Genomic DNA, 16031 nt, shown 5'->3' on the forward strand with positions numbered 1-16031 from the left:
AATTAGTGGTGGTGGACCTGGAAGTAGAACCCAGGTCAAGGAGCCACAATTTGACTCAGGGCATTTTGAAATCTGTATGACAGCATTTGTTATATGATCTTCCAGAATTAGTGGTGACAGTAGTAGCCATCCAATAGTTTCTCTGGTTCAAGGCCCAGCTCACCAGAGTAACAGGATAGGATATTTTCCATTAACATGGAATGTCAGCAGAATCTAGAATACAACCCAGTCCCCATGGGAAAGAAACTCTCTTTTTCTTTCTTTTCCAGTTTTTTTTTTAATTGAGATATGACATATGGTCAATGTTACATGTGGTAAAATGGAAAGATCGCACTTCCACGGATTTTTACTCCACATCAGATTAAGAGATTGAACATTTCCGGTGGTCCCAAAATTGTCTTTATGACCCATCTTAGTCCATTACCCCCATCCTGAACCTGCCAAAGTTAACTGCTGCTGCTGCTTCTCTCACCATAGATTACTTTTTGCCCATTTTGGAACTTCATATAAATGGGAGGGATCATAAAAATATGTATTTTTTTGACATCTAACTTCTTACACTCAGTGTTATGTCTGTGAGATACATCAAGGTTGCACATATCAGTCTTCACTCCTTTTGCCTTGCTGTATGATATTTTATTGTATAAATACATCACGACTTCCTTACTCATTCCACTGTTGATGTATATTATAGGCTATTTCCAGCTGTTATAAATAAAGCTGCCACAAACATTCTTTTTTTAAGTTTTTTTTTTAATGTTTCTTTATTTTTGAGAGAAGGAGAGAGAGAGTGCAAGCAGGGGAGAGGCAGAGAGAGAGGAAGACACAGAATTCAAAGCAGGCTCCAGGCTCTGAGCTGTCAGCACAGAGCCCAGTGTAGGGCTTGAACTCAAGAACTGTGAGATCATGGCCTGAGCCAAAGTCAGACGCTCAACTAACTGAGCCACCCAGGTGCCCCAAGTTTTTATTCCTTTATTTTTTTAGTAATCTCTACCCCCAATGTGGGGCTCAAACTCACAAGCCCGAGATCAAGAGTCACATGTTCTTCTGACTGAGCCATCCAGGTGCCCCTCAACATTCTTACTGGGTCCCTTGGAAGATAAGACCCTGATTTCTATTGGGTACACACCCAGAAGCAGATTGCTAAATCATAGGATTAGCATATATTTCACTTTAATAGATGCATTACTTTAGAGAAAGTGAGAAGCGTTTCCCTCACCTGGAAAGGCTGGCAGGAGGCAAAGCCTGGGTTCCTAAATGGCTCCTCATTAAAAACCAGGGTCTTTGATTGGAAGAGACCTGAAAGAGGCAATGACCTTGCCTCCCATGCCATGTCTGGGTCCTTCCCTAGCTCCAGGCATAGCTGACCTGAGCTGGGCCACCTGAAAGTAAGCAGAAGTCACTACCTCCAAAGGACTTGGACAGTCCTGCCTCCTGTGGCTTCCACCCACTTATCCCTTTAAAACCCCGTGCCTCAAGTGGAACCGTACATACTCTTTTGGCTTGGGATTCAACCCCCAAATCCTCCTTTTGGCACTGAACAGTAGACCAGAGTTGGCTCAGACAGGAGTGAAATCTGTTTCTGATTCACAATGGATTAAGGTTCACTACAGCTTCCATCAGTATTGATGGTGGTGATGAGCAAACTAAGCAGAGGTGTTGCACAATGACAGGTTAGAAAAGTCAAAGGGTCTGGTCAACTATTGATCATCTCACTGTTGGTGCCACAAGTCATGGACTCTCAGATCCCTAAAGGCCCTTGGAGATCATCCAATCCAACATTTACCCAATGGCAAATCCCCAAAGTACTTCCAAACCTCTGTTTAAGCATGTCCAAGGGAGAAAACTTAGCTCACTCTAAAGCAATCCATCCTGTAGTCACGTGGAACCACTTTCTAGAAAGTTCTTCCTTTTAGCTTGAAGCTGCCGTCTTTTAATTTCCATCTATTAGTCCTTGTTTTATACTCTGAGAGCCCTGAAAAGAAGTTTATTTTTTTCATTCAGCCATTCCACAGATATTATAGGAGGCCCTTCCATGTTTGAGAAAGCGGTCCTCATTCAGTAGGTGAATTTAAGAAGGGTGGAAGCAGCAGCTAGGGACTTAGGATGAGGCAAACACTATTTAGTGTCTTAGCTACTCTTTACTAGTAACCTTCCTATTTTTAATTTTGCTTTGGCTTCACTGATTATCAAAGAAAGAATGCACAGCCTTCTATTATGTATCAAGGCCACAGGAACATCTCCCTTCTCATAACTCAGTGCCCTTGTACTTTGGCAGTTGACCACAGAAGGATCTGGCCCTCTGGAATATCCCACTGAGCCCTCTGGAATAACTTGGCTGGCAGTCTGGTGTGTGGTAATGTAGACTAAGTATGGTCTTTGTAGGCAAATTAATATGCCAAAAATCAGTGTGCTGGTCTAGACATTTCTTTGAATCTTGGTCTTGTTTACTGCAAAATCTAGCTTTTAATGTTCACCTCAAAGAAATGTCAAAGAATTAGACACGCTCATGTATGTGAAGCACTTGGCATCACTCAAGGGACACAAAAGATGCTCAATGACCCTCTCTTCCCAATCTTGCTCCCATAGCTGCACTTGAAACCAGGGATATCCAGTTACAAAAAGGAACTGAAATATGGCACCATGGAAAGACCTATGAGACTGTCTTCCATCGTAAGCCCATGGTGCTGATTTTAATACTGTGAGGCCTTAAACTAGTGATGATCCTTGAGAAAGTCAGTAAACACCTATCTCTGAATCTTAGATGTTGAATATATCATATTAGATGCTCCCCTGGTCTTACGGATACATTTAAAAAACCTATAGCCAAGATACCATTTTTCTGAATCCATGCCAACAAAGCTGTTCAAAGGACACCGGAATTTCCTCCAAGACTTTTGTCTCCAAGTCAACTCCATAAGAGGCAATTTTTTGCCCAGATTATATCAAAGTACCTCCCATTACCCCTAGTGGTTTTTGATGCATCTTATATGATACAACATTTGACATCTTAAGAATATCCATGATATGGGGCCTTCTGAAATTCTCAGAGAGTTCCATGGAAATCTAGCAAGCTTTAATACTTATCGACCTAATTCATCTCTGGGAGGAGGGTTTTTCCTGTATGCACAGGCCTGATAACAGAGCTCAAGAGTTGAGCAGGGTGGGGCTGGACTGTGAGGGCAGCTTAAGGCCATGCTCAGTGCCCGCCAACTGTATTTCTGGGCGCAATGGGCCCTGACTCCCCACATGCAGTTGCTAACTTGACAGCTGGGAATATATGGCCCAGACACTGCTGGGGTAATAACCGGCCAGCCCTCGGAGTACCTTAAGACATTCACTGTGCCTCTCACTGGAACAACTCCAGCCAAATGCAACAGCCTTGGTAGTAAGCCTATAGTTTGGTACCAATGCCAACCCAGCCCATCACCCATTTATTGGAAGTCATCAAACATTGACCTAGGGTTCCCTCTGCTTCATCTGTTATAGGGAAACTGGAAAATAAATCAGATTGCCTCCAGTCTACATTTCTGCCCTGGGTCTCCACAGGGCCATGTCTTTTTAAGAACGCACGCCCCATTTCCAACATCTCCCAACTGGGCCCACCCTGACGGGTTGAATTGCTGCATTCCTTAGCAGAAATCCAGTTTCCTCCTCTGCATAATTCCAGTGTTTTCTCAGGTGCCACTTTTTCTCCGGGAACTAGACAGAGGGACAAGGTAAACCTTCTGGATTCTAACATGCCACAGCTTCCCTCACCCCAGGATCTCGCTAGTGCTGGGCCAGATCTACCTGCTTATGAGGTCCTTGATCAGGGCAACTCATTCACGGTGGGAACATTTGTTTACCTCGCCAATCCAGACCTTTTCTAAGAAAGACAATAAGAATGAAACTAAACCAAACCGAATCATTTATCTGCCAGAGCTTAGAATGAGTGAAGAGGCTGTAGGGAGGGGAGGGGGGGGGGGGGAGGCCGCTAAGAGAGCTAAGGCGCATCCTAGCATCCTAACGAGAAGAGAAGTAAAATCAGACAGACTCCGTGGCACACTCGACAATCTCACTGATTTGAGACCGAGGTTAAGCAAGCCTGACAAAGTGGTTCATCAACTTGGAGGTGAACCCCACATCTATTGGGTCTCATTAATTCCCGGACCGCCTCATTGTCAATCCCAATCAGTGCGGCTCAGCACGTGGCACTTGCCTTTTTCTGCCCTGGCTTCCGCCATGCATCTATCGGTGGCCTGACTCCGTTCCCCGAAATCATGTCACTGTTCCTGTCATGCCGGCCACTGGCTGTCTGCTGGGAATCCTAAAAGCCCCGTAGGAGGTGAGCGGGACAGCAACTGGCGACTCTCGTTTACCAAAGGCCTTTCTATTTTTAATTTTTTGAAAATATTCCATGCTGAAGTTTCCTTTCTCTCCCTCCCACCCTTTGTGGTATTTTTAGGCCACGCAGGCTCTTCAGAACAAGCATCTAGCTTGCCGGGAGCTGTAAATAGCTTTTCCCCGTACCTGCCAGTCACGGTGGACTAGAGGCGTGTGTCGTGCCGAGAGCTGGCCCTTTCGCGGCAGCCTCTCACACGGGCTCCGCTTCTGTGCGCTGCTAATCTGTCAAGGAATCAAAGACACACCAGCCTCAAAGGGGAGGCCCTGGCCCCACCGCTGCCTGCCAGGGTTATTATGAAGGCCCATCCATCCTATACCCAGAGCTCGCTGGGAGCAAGTGGCAGCAGACGGGGGGAAAGTCAGAGATCAGGGATCTGAGCAGGGGAAGGCGATGTGTGTGAGCCGAGGGTGGGAAGGGGCACTTAGGGATCAGGACTTGAAAGATGAAAGCACCCTAGGGATGTTGCCGTCGTGACTGCTTTCGGGCAAGGACAGACACGAGCATTACCTGAGATGCTTGCAGGGGAGACCAAAGGTCCACCCATCCCAGGGTCTCCTCTGTCAGGGCTGGTTCAGGCGCTTGCACGGGAAAGAGAGAAGGGGGGAGCAAGCTTGTGAACCATCCTCCTTTATATCATCCGCCCCACCGCCCCTGCGGGTCCACAGAGAGGCTATGCTATCGGAAAAGAGTAAATCGATTAGGGCAGTGGTTCTCAAAGTGTGGTCCGCAGACTGTAGCAGCCACAGGGTTCCTGAGGACTTGGCAGAAATGCAGATTCATGGGCCCCACCCTGAGCCCTGCTGAGGCAGAAACTCTGCATTGAGGCCCAGCACTCTGCGTTTTCACCAGCCCCCGGGCGAGGGCGGGGGGGTGGGGGTGGGGGTGGGGGTGGGTTCGGGCGCACGTTCAAGTTTGAGAACCACTGGGTTAGGGAAAACAAGGCAGGGCTGTCCACTGAGGAGTCAAGTGAAGGAGAATTTTTGAGGTACGTAGGAGAATGGGATAGAAACATGGGGATTCATAGGCCAGCCGCGAAACAAGAATTACTTTTTCGAATTAACGTTCTAATGTTAACAAGACCCTATTTGATGTCTCCCTGGGGGATAGGGGGTGGGTTTTCAGCTGAAAAAACTGGCTGTAGTCAGTGGGGACCAGTGCCTGGTGTTTTGATTCTGAAGAGAACATCCCCAAAGACCATGCATGCCTGAAATTGCCGAGTCCCCCCAAAGCTTGTGCTTAAAAAGTCACATAAATATGTTATAAAAGAAAAACTGATGTTTCTGGAAGAAAAACCTGCAAGGACAGCTTTTAAATTAAAATTCTCGGCTGTTCAGTATAGAAGAATAAAGTAGAAGGCTCCCTCCTTACTCTCAGCTCACGGCCTTCCATCTTATTTACTGAGAAAATTGAAGTCATCAGAAGTGAAATCCCACGTGAGCCCACCACCAACTGCCCCCCGCGTCCCCCACCTCCCTACCCTCCACACTGCATTCCCTTGTGCGGGACCTTCCCACAATGCTGTAAGGCCGCGTCCTCCCCTGTGTCCTGGAATCCCATCAGCTCTCACAGTTTCAAAGACGCTCCCCTGCAACCGTCAATCCCCCCTCCCAGCCGGGTAGCAAGTACCGCCTGCACGGAGACAGACATTCGGGAACTGTGGCCCACCTTTAACAGTCTCTCTTGACCCCACAGCCACCGCCAGCTGCCTATCTGTTTCCCTGGTCCATTCTGTGGTTAAAGGCACATGAAACGAGTCTAAGCTTGCGGTCTCTGCTTTCTCTGCTCCTAGTCTTTCCAGATCCCTTTCCAATCAGGCCTCACCTACTCCCCCCGAAACCCTCCTCCTCCAGGTCATCGGAGACTTCCACGTTGTCAAACCCAGTGGCCCACGCTCCATCTCTCTGGCTCCGCCTGTCAGCAGCGTCTGACATTGCTCTCATCTCATCTCCTTGGCCACTCCTTCTCTGTCTCTTCCTGAATCCCCTCACTTCTCCCTATCCAAAAGTGTGGGATGTTCCAGAGCACTCTGAGTCTCTCGCCTACTCTAGCTAGCCACACATTCCTAACTGAGCTCATCCACTCCCACAGCTTTAAAATATCCACTAGGAGATCAAAAAATATCCAGAATCAACCATTTCTCTCTGCCCTCACTGCTACCACCCTGGTCCAAGCTCTCATTATCTCTCACCTAAACTATTGCAATATCCTACCAGTCTATTCTCTTTTAAATTGGTCTTTTTTTTATGTTTGTTTATTTTTGAGAGAGAGAACAAGGGCACAAGTGGGGGAGGGGCAGAGAGACAGGGATAGAGAGGATCCCTAGCGGGCCCTGCCCTGACAGCAGAGAGCCCGACGTGGGGCTCAAACTCATGAACCTCGAGATCATGACCTGCGCCGAGGTCAGATGCTTCACTGAGCCACCCAGGCACCTCCTAAACTGGTCCTTTTAAAAGGCAAGTCAGATAGTGTTGCCTTTCTACTCAGAATCTCGAGTTGTCCCATGTCACAAACGCTAAAATAGAAATCTGTACCTAGACATGCAAAGCCCTGCACGACCTGCCTTGGCTTCTTCTAGGACCTCATTTCCTACCAATTTCTTTCTTACTATTGGGCTCCAGCTACTCTGGCTTCCTTGGAGGTCTTTATTCATTTTTTTAATGTTTATTTATTTATTTATTTACAAAGAAAGCATGAGCAGGGGAGGGGCAGGGAGAGAGAGAATCCCAAGCAGGCTCCACACTGTCAGCACAGGGTCCGACATAGGACTCAATCCCACGAACCATGAGATCATGACCTGAGCTGAAATCAAGAGATGGACACTCAACCAACTGAGCCACCGAGCCACCCCTCCTTGGAGGTCTTAAAATCTGCCAAGCTGCTCCCACCTCAGGACCTTTGCACTTGCCATTTTCCCTTCCTAGAAATGCTCTTCCCCTATATCTACATTTCTTCCTTCCTGATTTCATTCATGTGTCTGTTTACCAAAGAGATCTTCCCAAACCCCTTATCTAAAGTCATCCACACATGCTCACTCCATCCCATCCCACCATCTATCATTGGACCCTGCATTATTTTTTTCTTGATAGCACTTATCACTACCTGGCATGTTATATATTCACTTCCGTCCTTATTTATTGTCTGCCTCCTTCATATAAAATATATGCTCCATGTTTCCTAGCATCTAGAGTAGCACTTGGCATACAGTAGGCTTCCAGTAGCATTTTTTTGAATTAGTTAATGGATAGATGAACAAAGGTACATTCCCTGTCCCACAGAAGGAGGTGAGGGTGGGGTCTTCTCTGTCCTAAAAAACTGACACATATAGGGCATGTGCCAGTATTCTGGAAAATTCTACATATTCTCCCCTGGCCAAGTGTAGAATTAGTTCTCATGATTTACCATTAACCTCGTTCTTTGGTTCATGTGAGAGTTTCTTGTAGACCTTTAAAAAAAATATGAACATCTGGCTTTACCCCAAGGAGCTCCTGATTTGGGAGGTCAGTGTTGGGATTCTGAAAAGCAGACTCTGGACAGTGTTAGAAACTCCTTATAACAATGCCCAGCAGGTAATAAGCATGAACTATTATTACCTGCACTAAGTTTCTTGGGTAGTTCTGGCATACAACCAGGTTTGAAAATTGCTGATATGGACTGTAGACACCATTAAATAAATGAGAGACAGGAGATCCTCATGAGGAGCAGGGCAAGCCAGAACTCAAGAAGAAACTAGAAGGCACACAGCTGGCTGGTTTTGGAAGGGTGAACAGCACTGAGTGAACCGCAGGACAGGCACTGTGGTCTCCTAATGGCACCCAGGTACCCTGCGACTGGTCTGGGGGAATCGGCACCTTCTCAATTACATTCTAGTTGGTTATTCTCACCCAGCTAACCAGTTCAAAGGCAGATGAACTCTCTTCTCCAACCAAAGCCAGTGACAGAAAGACCCATGTGCTGTACTCGGAGCTGCTAGGGCCTAGGGAATGTCAGGGGTCCTAACCAGGACCAGCTGCAATGGAGAGGATGAGTCAGTGGCAACAGCCCATCCTCCAAGATTCCAGAAGGCTCTCATGCTCCTCACAAAAACCTTCCCAACCTGCCTTCTGATGTCAGAAGTCCTTTTAGAAAGGGACACACTTTCTCGTCATGGCAAAAGATGCCTAAAATGCAGACACTTCCAGAAGAATCACAGATGTAAACTGACAACATTCTTGATCAGAAACCTCAGTCACTCTGCAAAGGAGGTTTGGATAGGAGAAGGGTGCTTATCATGGTCTCGGCCCCACTCCACCCAAACTCCTGTGTTTCCCACCTCTAGCAAGATCACCACAGCTGGGAGATGTAATCCACCCGAAGAGTAATAGAAAGTGCATGGTGAGCATTTACATTTTTCTAAGTCACTTCTTTCTTGGGACATGGTTGCATTCAGCTCACGCAGAATTGGCAGGGTTGGTTCAGCCTTTCACCCTGCCTATGACCCAAACCAAGGTTTCATCTGCCAGTGGCCAGTGTGAGGTGTGGATATAATTCACTGGCTCCTTCAACAATTTTTATTGGGCCCCTGCCATGGACCAGGATGTGGTGAGGCCGTGGTCTTGACTGAAGTTCAGGAACTGACCTCTTTCTCTGTATATCTTCGTGGAAGGTCACCCTTTGCTTTCCTCAAACTATTTTCCAAGCTCATCTTTTGGAAACTACCTCCCAGATCCAGATTCAGGATCACATAGGAAAATCTGTTATATTTTACCTAAAGCTGATGGAAATGCTACCATTTCTTTCTGCTTCCCATACCCCTCCACTCCCACGTCCCCCCTCCCACACCTCTACCCCTTCCAGCTCCTTCTACAAATACCTGCAGTTCCTAGAGGGCCCTCAGGGGTCTGGCCTATCTCTCCCTGCCCCTTGGCCTGGGGGTCGGCATCCCAAGCTCCTTCTTATCTCTTCCTGAGTCTCCCTGCTGCTCTCTGGACTTGTACTTTCACCACGTGAGCCGTGAGCAGAGATCTTGAGACTATTTGAAAAGGGCTGGTCCAAAAGGGTGGAGCTCCCAACCCTCCCTGCTTACTGTCTCTCTTAGGAGAGATTAACAGACTTTTCTAAAACAATCCTCTTATGAGGCAAGCCTCTCCATTAGAGCCAGTCACATAACTTTCCCAGGCCTTGGGGTTTTTAAAAAGCATCTGACACACAATGTTACTTTAGTTTCAGGTGGACAACATCACAAGCCCGGCTTTTGTCTCAACCTCTCCCCATCTGGCCCTCCTAGCTTTTTCCTCCAGGCTGCAGAAGGGGTGGAGAGGAGGGAGGGGCGCCTGGGCGGCTCAGTCCTTTAAGTGACTCTTGATCTCGGCCCAGTTCATGATCTCACAGTTCATGGGTTCGAGCCCTGCGCTCTCCGGCTCTGTGCTGACAGCTCAGAGCCTGGAGCCTGCTTCAGAGTCTGTGTCTCCCTCTCGCTGTGCCCCTCCCCTGCTCATGCTCGTGCACACTCTCTCCCTCTCTTTCAAAAAGTGAATACACATTAAAAAAAGAGAAGGGGCTGAGAGGACAGCCAGGCCCCAGGCCCCGGCTGATGGTACCTGAGCCGCTCCAGCATCCCTGCCATTATCCTGGGCAGCCCTCCACAGGGTATTGCTTGGGTTGGTGACTGGCCATGGTGTGCTGTGCACATACAACAGGAAGATTAGAGGGCCAGGCACTTTACACAAATGACCTCATTGCATCTTCTCAGCCTCCCTACAAAACAGATATCATCCTTCCTCATTGTACAGGTAAGGAACTGAGGCAAGCAGGAGGGAGGGAACTGGGCTCTACTGCTCCAGCGAGTCCAGGCTTTGGCTGCCACGTGATCTTGTATTTTGAGGATGTTGGAAGGCTCGTGGCTCAAAATTATCTTTGAATTGTCCCTTCCCCAAAGTGTATACACAGGTGCGTACACACACACACACACACACACACACACACACACACACACAGAACACATGCCTATGTCATTATAATTAATAAGTGAAATTGAAAGCACATTAACCCAAAGGATCCATTGGAGTCTGTAACTTGGGTTACATAATGTGGAAGATATAAACCAAAACGGACTCCTAAAGGGATAATAAGCCTATCTTTGGAGGAAGGTCTGGTGTGGAAGAAGTACTGAATCGGGAGTCCAAAATCCCAGATTAGGGTTCTTGCATGGCCACTTGGGACTGTGACTTGGGAAATCTTCTTTTTATCTCTCTGAGCCTCGTTCCTTCATCTGTAAAATGGGAACTATGATATGTGACTTACGTGTCTTCAGGAGTAGAATCGAATGAGATAACGGAGGGCTTATCCATACACCTGTCGAGACAGAAGACAGTAAATGCCCTTGTGCATTCAAGCTATTACAGTTTGGATGGTATGAATTTTATAGTCACTAACTCAAGTATACAAAATTGTAACTTTTCAAGTTTCCCGTAAAGTGGACTTAAATTCTATCTGGGGCTCCCATCTGTCTGATGCAGAAAACATAGTATGATCACTAATGGGCTGTCAGACACTTCGGTGGTTTTCTCAGTCATCCAGATTGAAACGCAAAGTAACTCACAATCCCCTGTGTTGTGTCCTCTCCTTCTCCTAGGCTTGAGCTCAGCTCAGGTGTTCCCCAAATGTTGTCTGAGCATCAGCAGGGAGAAGGAACTTCCTCTCAGGCGCCATCTGTCTACGTCTTTTGAGATGTGCCTACGTCCTCATCCTTTTCCTGGTTGGGAGGTCCACCCTCTGCTGAGATGTTCCCCTATCTGGCAGTGTACCTCTTCTCTGTCTCTCTCCCTCTCTCTCTCCTTCTCTGTCCCTCTCTTGACTCCTTTTGGTCTAAGCCTCTAAGTATGGGCTTATTTTGGATACAGGAGTGCTGATGCATAGGGGCACATGGACCCCAATGTTTATAGCAGCATTTTTGACAATAACCAAATTATAGAAACAGCCCAAATGCCCATCAACTGATGAATGGATAAAGAAGATGCAGTTTATATATACAATGGAATACTACTCGGCAATGAGAAAGAGTGAAATCTGGCCATTTGCAGCAATGTGGATGGAACTGGAGGGTATTATGCTAAGTGAATTAAGTCAGGCAGAGAAAGACAGATATCATATGTTTTCACTCATATGTGAATCTTGAGAAACATAACAGAAGACCATGGGGGAGGGGAAGGGGGAAAAAGTTACAGAGAAGGAGGGAGGCAAACCATAAGAGACTCTTAAGGACGGAGAACTAAGGGTTGAGGTGGGGTGGGGGAGAGGGGAAAGTGGGTGATGGGCACGGAGGAGGGCACTTGTTGGGATGGGCACTGGGTGTTGTATGGAAACCAATTTGACAATAAATTATATTTTAAAAAATAGTGAAATAAAAAAAATAAAATATGGGCTTATTTCAAGATTCGGTACTTGGTCCTAAAGCATTTGTTTCTACATTATTTCCCTCAGACATTTTATCTACCTTCATGACTCCCCCAACCTTACATCAAAGGTGAAGATCCCCACATCAAAGCTCCGGCCCCAATTTGTCCCCCGATCATCACAGAATCACAATGCTGGTGCTGGAAGGAACCATTTTCCTGCAGGATTTTGTATCTCCAACTGCCTGGTAGACATCCCCCACCGCCCCCCACCCTCGCCACCGGCTGCTTCTTAACCACCCGAATGCACTATGGCTAAGGCCAGATTTAGCATCTGTCCCCCAGAGAGCCAGCTCCCCTCTATGTTGTCTTATGGCTCCCAAGGGAAGTGCCATTACCTCCCCCGTGCAGGTTCAAGGCTTGGAGCCTCTCTGCACTGTTCTTTCTTGCTCTCTCCTCACATCTGCTTGGGCCTCACAATGTTCACTTCTCACCACTTAAGGCCTCTGGAATCTGTTTTTCCTTTCCGCTCATACTGGCACCGCCGGCACTCAGGCGATTATTGCTTCATGCCTCAATTACTAAAATCGTATCCTGATTTGCTTCCAATTAAAATGCATCCTACCCGACAAGTCTCTTATCTACTTCTCTGTGACCTCCCAATCAATACTTGTTGAAACATAAGGGGTTCTTAATGGGTGGCACAGGGTTCACAGATGGGCTCCAGGGGAAACTGTAAACCCTCTGAAATAATAGGAAACATTACTTAAACCAGATGATTAGAAATTTGATTTAAGATGCAAATGTTTCTCAGGGAGGGGGCCAGAATGTCGACCTACACTCACACCTGAAATTCAGCGGCTCACGTCAGGAGCTCTCCTGAGACCAGATGTGAAGGGAGAGAATGAAGGCCTGTGGCCCAGAGATTCAGTCTTGGTTCATCATTTGTTTCTTGGACTCTAATCATCCAACCATCCATCCATCCATCCGTCCGTCCGTCCATCCGTTTTCTATATGTGGAACACCTAGTATATACCAGAATTTTCAATATAGTGTTTCACCTCGTGATGAGCCTCTTGAAGATTTTATTACCCATTTTACAAATGAGGGCATCCAGGTTTAGCGAGGGTAAATCCCTGGTCCAAGATCACACTGCTGGAAAAGAGGCCTAGGACCCAGACCTAGTCTAAATCCAGCACTCATATTCCCTCCCAAATCCCCCCTTTTTTTTTTAACCAAAATTTCCATGTGCCAGGGACTGACCCTGCCCTAAGAATCTAATAATGAATAGAACTAAGTGAAAGGTGTGTCAAAGCACCAGGCATTGGGCCCGATGCCAAGTATGAATTTGAAAGGTTTGGTTAAAAGAATGGTCATTGATGGGGCGCCTGGGTGGCACAGTCGGTTAAGTGTCCGACTTCAGCCAGGTCACGATCTCGCGATCCGTGAGTTCGAGCCCCGCGTCAGGCTCTGGGCTGATGGCTCGGAGCCTGGAGCCTGTTTCCGATTCTGTATCTCCCTCTCTCTCTGCCCCTCCCCCGTTCATGCTCTGTCTCTCTCTGTCCCAAAAATAAATAAAAAACGTTGGAAAAAAAAAAAAAAAAAGAATGGTCATTGAAAAGCATAGCGCTGGGTGCTCAGCTCAGGGAACTGGCCATAAGAGAGGGTCATCCCAAGTGGCAAGGTGGCATCGAGCAAGAGGGTCCATCTGCTGGAGATGCAACCAACTGACCACATTGTGTGATCCATTGAACAGGGAGCAACTTGGAGCCAAAGGCTTGGCCTCCATCAGCTTTGCTCCCTTTGACAAATAGCTATGAAAGAAATCCGGTCCAATCCATAATTTGACAGATGAAACTGAAGACAAGCAAAGAGAATAAATGTAGAAAAGAAGCTGGGAACCCTGGGAAGGTCTGGGTAGTAGAATTACAGGTTACATCGCCTATCCTCTCTTCTTTATGTACTTAGCCATCTACACAAAGAGGTAGGACGACAATATCGAAAGGACAGTAGAGGCAGGATCCCTGTATAAGGGGTACAGAATGCTGCCCTCCATTCTTCTATCACCGAAGACCCACACTTTTGTTGCATAACATGTCCTTGACTGAATGTAGCTGTGACTTCTTGTTAGGGCAAGTTTATCTCACTGATAAACACGCCGGCGTTGCCAGAGGCCTACAATCTGACTACAAGGTGTGGTGAAAATCAGGTAGAAGATTATAGCCAGACTAGAAGAATAGGGGCCTTAAGCTGGTTTGAAGCATTTAGTGTAATTTCTTTGCTGCCAAGGAGGCTGAGGGGCTTCATTATTACTCACTTGATTGTTTCAGGGTCAACCTGGGTTTTTAATTAATCATGCTGTCATCCCGCTGTCCTCTCCTAACCAGGGGTCTGCGACTGCCACTAGCTAGCTCTTGGTGCCTCAGCAGGGAAATCTCTTCCTCAGACAGCAAAGTCTAGCACACCGTCTTATTCCTCTTCTACGTACGAACGGCCCCTCCCCCTCTCGGTGGACAATGTCCACTGTTATGTGATACATCAAGGAGCCACCTCACATGGTCCCTGCTCCGGCATTTTCATTGGTGACTTCTAGTTCACCTCAGAAGCCAGCACAGAACTCCACCTCTTCTCTCCTTTCTTTGTTTGCAACTCCAAGCCACCTAGTTTCCTCCACACATCACCCCTAGAAGAGGCATGAGGGAGTTCACAAAAAGCTCAGCGAGGTGGACACAGAAGCGATCGTGATCAACAAGTTGCAAGGTCCATGTCGTTTCTCAAGGATTTCTTCTGGGCTGACGTCACAGGCCAGTTTCCAAGCACAGAGAGCCAAATGTGTGACTTAGCCCTTATCAGTGGCAAAAGTAGGAAGACCTTTTATTCCAGCTTTGGCAGCTTATACTCCCCCCGCCCTGACCCCTACACAGAAAGTGGGCTTTTCTTTTCTTTCCGGATTCTTTGTTTCTCCACCTATTTCTGCAGCCTGACTAGAGAGCGTGATCATGCTGGTCTTGGTGTCAGGGCTTCACAGGTCAGGAGATGGTCCCCCCACACCGCACATTTCCATCTGCCTGTTCTGTGGGGCATGGGGCGGGCCCTTCTCTCCCAGCCCGGCTCTGGCACTAAGTGCTTCTCTGGCCCGGCCAACCCATGGGCAGGAATTGTCCTTCCAGGCTAGGAAGACAGGAGCCGGTGAAATTAACATGAAGAAGCAGATGCCTTCACTGTGGGGGTGTTTATAAATAAAGTTCAGAGGACAAATAGCTTGCCACAGGCAAGGGAGATCATTTTTTAACACAAGGGGCTATGGAGACATTGGAGTTTCCTCAGAAGCAAGCGTGGCCAGCATGGTCAGTGATGGCAGTTAGAAAGTGTAAAGGACACTGGGCACAAAGACATCCTCGATAAGTAAGCAGAAGAAACTTATTTGGGACATTTCAAAGGTCTCTCCAGGTGAGGGGCACCTGGGTGGCTCAGTCGGCTAAGCGTCTGACTCTTGGTTTCAGCTCAGGTCATGATCTCGCGGTTCATGAGTTTGAGCCTCACGTACAGCTCTGTGCTGGCAGCACAGAGCCTGCTTGGGATTCTCTCTCTGTCTCTCTCTGCTCCTCCCCTTCTCGTGCTCTCTCAAAAATAAATAAACTTAAAAAAAAAAAAAAAAGAAACAGGTGCCTGGGTAGCTCAGTCGGTTAAGTGTCCGACTTCGGCTCAGGTCATGATCTCACAGTCCATGGGTTCAAGCCCTGCATCAGGCACTGTGCACTGACTCCACAGAGCCTGCTTGGAATTTTCTTTTTCTTTCTCTGCCCTTCCTCATTCACACCGTCTCTGTCTCTCGGAGAGAAAGAAAGAAAGAAAGAAAGAAAGAAAGAAAGAAAGAAAGAAAGAAAGAAAGACAGACAAAGAAAAGAGAAACAAAGGTCTCTCCATGTGTAAACACACACATGCTCCTCTCAGTCACATGATGGCACATCAAATGTACACTGAGGGGGCTACGGGTGGCAGTCAGCATTGCTTCCAGAATCCTCAGGTGAAGACAAGCCTATGACCGGCAACTGGAGGGCAGAAAGTTCCACAGCCATCACATACAGATTCGATTTACAAAGTTCCGGAGAAGGTGAGAGGCATAGAAAGATTGCTGTAAGCCAATGTTACCATAGAGTAGGGGTTTTAACCTGGGATCCAAGCAGGAATTTGAACTCAGAGGTCTATGAACTGAGATAAGAAAAGGTTGCCATTTTTAGCCTCACTGACCTCTAATTCAAATTTAGCCTTTT

At 47.3% G+C, this 16031-nt stretch overlaps 1 long non-coding RNA gene across 1 annotated transcript in view; it reads right to left on the reverse strand.

Annotated features, from left to right (window-relative positions):
• Nucleotides 1-16031, reverse strand: part of LOC145714257 (uncharacterized) — a 221807-nt gene that overhangs the window by 119233 nt on the left and 86543 nt on the right. Inside the window, exon 4 of the long non-coding RNA XR_014136816.1 lies at nt 10667-10717. This is a non-coding gene — a long non-coding RNA (uncharacterized LOC145714257). The remainder of the gene's footprint in view (nt 1-10666; nt 10718-16031) is intronic.

This window comes from Panthera onca, chromosome X, assembly GCF_046562875.1.
Source record: "Panthera onca isolate mPanOnc1 chromosome X, mPanOnc1 haplotype 2, whole genome shotgun sequence".
Classification (NCBI taxonomy): Eukaryota; Metazoa; Chordata; class Mammalia; order Carnivora; family Felidae; genus Panthera; species Panthera onca.